We start from the raw sequence: 4,420 nt of genomic DNA on the forward strand, positions 1-4,420 counted from the left end.
CTTTTTGGGGACTCACCTGGGGTTCACCAACAACTGCTGAAATGAGCGCAGGTGCTATGCTACGTTCCAGCAGTTCTGTGCCTCTCCACTTCACAGATAAAACGACGGAGGCTCGGAGGTGAGTGTGGGGGCCATGGAGAGTGATGGTCAGCAGTCAGGTACTTGGACTCAGACAGACATGGCTTTTGCGTTAGGCAAATCGCGTAGCCTTTTAGTGTCTTGTTTTCCGCGAGTTATTAAATGGGATAATGCAACTTTCATTGCATGACCAACGGAACAATAAATAGATAATGTGTATCAAAGTGCTTAGCGGACTGCCCACACCTAGAAAATGCCTATTAAACGGGAGATGCTATTAGTGCAAAAAGTTTGTGCTCAGAGTCACATGGCAGTAAGTGGAGAAAACCAGAATTTGAGCGCAGGCCCAGGTCCGGGTGAAGCCATCGTCTCCCGCAGTCTGCTGGCCTGCGGTTCTCCTGGAGAGGCTGGTGCCTGCCTGCCCAGTGCGTCTGCTCAGCGCACTGCCTGAGGCAGCCCCCACTTCTGCCTCCTTTAGGGGGGCACCTGCCTGAGCCTCAGCTCTGGTGCTGAGCACACAAGTCTCCAGGGAGCTGGCCATCCCAGTCACGCCTCCCGCTCCTCTCAGCTCTTCCCGCAGTTTCCACTCGGATGTGCTCTCCAGCCGATTCCTTACTGTTGGAAGAAACATCTAACCAGAGAGACTAGCCTAGTTTCCCACTACCTCTGCGCATGCCCCTTAATCACCAAGCCCCCGGGCCCGTGGAGGGTCGGACAGCTCTGAAGCTTACGTCTCTACAATTATTTTTTTCCACAAACAGCCTTGTACGGTGACAGCTCTATCGGACATCACTTCTGAGCCATTAGTCACCTGCGCTTTTGTTCTTTGATCCTTCGTAAGTGCAGCATAACAGGCATCCATCTCCCATAATGTTGAAGGGCGTGTGGCATTGGGAAGATAGCTCATAAGGTGTGGTAAATGGATGGCGTAAAGTGGGGTGGGCGTTAATGACTCGTCCAACAATAAGACAATGTATATGATTTGAGTGTTGGCGGAAATGCAGGCAAAACACTTGGCGTGGAATCTGAAGAGGCTCCACATTCCTGTGGCCTCAGGTCATGGTTTAAATGACCTGAAGGCCAGTTCTGTGCTTCCTAAAGGTGCTGGTGTGTCAGGCTGCTGGGGCGGGGCCAGCTTGTTTCTTGGAATGGTTCAGGCAACAACGACTGAACAGGATCTGCTGATCCCTCCTAGGGAACCGGCAACAATTTACAATGAAATAAGCTCTAATGTCCTTTTAGGTTATAGCCTTGGAGGTTAACTTTCCTCCTTAAACCAAGTAAAAATATGAGGCCCAAAGGGAACATATGGCAGGACTTCCTGCTAGGAGTCAGGAGCCAGGGCCCAGCTCCCGGGAGCGGGCGGGGTCTACCCGGAAAGCCCCTCTGAGAGCCCGCAGGGGGCTGTGCCCCCCCCCCCCCATTGGTACTGAGATGAAGGAGAGAAAAAAGGAAGCGGGGCTTCTCAGGGGTGGGCTCCTTCTTTATTTCTAGCAGCTCCGACCAGGGAAAGCCATTCCGGGCTCCCGGCTTCGTGTGCTTCTGCCTGGCTGTCCTCCTATTTGTTCACCTCCTTGCTTCCCACCCGGGGAAAAGGGTTGGGCTGCGGGAAAGAAGCAGCAGTTCCTGGTCGGGGTTCTTCCAACATGATCGCACTTCACCCTCAGAGGTGCGTGAGGAAGATGGGATTCTCTCGGTGGCTCAGAGCGGGGACCTGAGCGCAGATGACCTCCCAGCTGGGTCAGGGCTGCCCAGTGCACGGCCGGGCAGGACTTGACCAAAGGCTGACTCAGGGCTCACGGGCTCACGCCTCTTCTCTCCCCCCTGTACCTTTCTTCTCTCCTACCTCACATCTTGACCCTTTGATAAGACAACTGCATCTCTAATTTCCTGGGTTGTTGCAACTTAGCACATTCTGTTCTTTGCTCATCATAGCTACCTCGCTCGCTGTGTTCATAGGCCCCGATTTTTAACAACAGCCTTGCCTGGGGCTTTGCTTTTCCAGTTGACTCCTTGCTCCAGAGTGATGACTGAAGGGCCCCACCCTGCGCTGCCCCTGACAGGCAGCTTCCTGGATGACGCCCACAGGAACCGTGTTTTATTTTCTGTCGTGAACACGGAGCCTTTTGCACCGTCACAGGACACACGTCACCGTGATCGGGTATGTGATTGATAAGCTGGTTGCATGTGGCCGTCACGTTCTCGGCTCTGTCACACGCTGGGTGGTGCAATTCTCTTTCCCTCCAAGGATGTTGGAAGCGTCCGTCGCGTATCAGAGAGAAAGTGGTAGCCTCCGAGGACGTGGCGATGTTCTGTGCTGTTATATTCCTGGGGCAAAGCGTCCAGTGAGAGCCACAGGCCCGCTGAGGGCGTGGGCCGCAGTGCCAAGGAAAGTTGCAGCCTGTAAGGACCTCAGAGCTCACCACGAGGGCTCAGCGAGGGGAAGGTGCTTACACTACATCCCGAAGCTGGTAAACAGTGTGCCAGCACCACGGGCCTAGAACACCAGCACCACGGGCCTAGAACGCTTTCCCACCCTCACCCGGCGCTGCAGCGGGGGCGCCACACTGGGACTCACCACCGACATTCCTGAGGTTTGCTTTTGTGCCGAAGGGAATCCTATTGTGAGAAGGAAGCTACTGCCACAGAGCAAGAGGGAGAGAAGGCTCTGTGGGGTGTGTCCTGTTCTTCGCCAGGGGGAACTGGGCGCCATGTGAAAGGGGAGGTGTGTAGAGCACCACCCGTGGGTCTGGATGGGCCAGAAATTCACGGGTTCCATGCAGTTCCATCATTTCCAACTGCCATTGTTCTGAGAGGAGTCAGCTCTCAGGTTAGTGGGTGTCTGACTGGCTGCTCATTTTGTGGGCTTGGTTATATTCTGTCTATGTCATGTTTTGCAGTTTGAGCACAACGCATTTGGTCTTCCTTTTGTTCATTCTGCCTGGAACTTACTGGTCAACCTGGGACCACTTTAAGCTAAAAGTTTGACTTGGGGGTTTCTCTCCCCACAGGTATCAGTGATTCCAGCTCTGGTTGTGTGCGTAAAGCCTTGTGATGAAGAATTCTCTAGGGAGGTTCCCCCACTGCCCCCTGTCCCCCCCTCCCCAACTTCATACTCTCCCCAGAGTCCAGGCCAGTACACTCAAGGTCTCTGCTGTTGGCCCATATTGTGGGGAAGGTTTTTGTGTTTTGTTTTTAAATCTGGGTCATACTATTGAGGATGGGGCCGTTTTGGAGGTCCTAGCTTTGGTGAAATCTCTGGCACAGCTCCTCACCTGTTCTGCTTCCAGCTTTATTTCCTGTCCTCCCCCTACCCCACCATGCTCCCGTGGCTCATTAAAACCAGTCTCTCAACCGCCCTGATGGACAGATGCCTCCAGAGAGAGCCAGTTTTACTACTTGCTCGTCTCCCTGGATTCATGGCTTCTCGCCGTTTCTGACTTCTGAGCATGTCTTTCACTCTCAGGCCAGCTTAGCCACGCCAGTGCAGCTGTGATCATCTGTTCAAATTCCTGCAGTTAGTGTCAGAGAGGATACTCTGATGGTTATTATTAAGTGTCGATGTTGATAGTCCTGAGGTGCCCGTGCAGCTGTCTATTCATTGTGAACAGAGACATCTGCTGGCTGAGGCCTCACCTCGCCTCGTGGTTTTCTGTGAGTGAGTGTGAGTGTGTGTGTGTGTGTATGACTGTAACACTCAGAATTTTCTACCCTCTAATGTCTTGGAGATTCAAGAGGAGCAAGCAGACTGGGCAGGGTCTGCCAGGTGGCAGTGAGGAGGAGGAGGAGGGGGAGGGGGAGAGAAGAAGGTAGGGAAGGAGGAAGAGGAAGAGGAGGGAGAGGATGGGGAAGAGTGGGAAGAGTGGGAAGAGGGGGTGGGCCCATCTTTGAAGCAGTGTCACCTCGGGGTCAGAGAGTGGGGGCTGTGCCAGGTGGGCGGGAAGGAGCGATCATGCTCTGCTCTGCGGGGGTTTGAAGGTCGGTGGTTGGGAGTAAGGATGAGAGTGCGGGGACAAGGATGACTCCAGCCTCTCTGGTCTGAGTGACTAGAAGGTGAAGTTGCCTGTCCCCCTGGATCTGAAGAAGCCTGGGTGGCGAGGAGGAGAAGGTATTGAGGGGAAAACACTTCTGCTTTGGATGCGTTAAGGTTGAGGTGCCTCAAGACGTCTGTCTAATTGGGGTTACCAGGAAGCTGTTCAGGGGAGCGATTGGAACTGGAGGCGTTTGAGGGCAAGGCCACCTGGAGAGTGAGGATAAATGGAGTCAGGGAAGGCAGTGCCCTTGTCCACACTTTCCCCGCCCCCGAGCCTGCCAGAAAGGGAACTCCACTTTATTTGAAACA

The sequence above is a fragment of the Myotis lucifugus genome, unplaced genomic scaffold (genome assembly GCF_000147115.1).
Source record: "Myotis lucifugus unplaced genomic scaffold, Myoluc2.0 scaffold_52, whole genome shotgun sequence".
NCBI lineage: Eukaryota > Metazoa > Chordata > Mammalia > Chiroptera > Vespertilionidae > Myotis > Myotis lucifugus.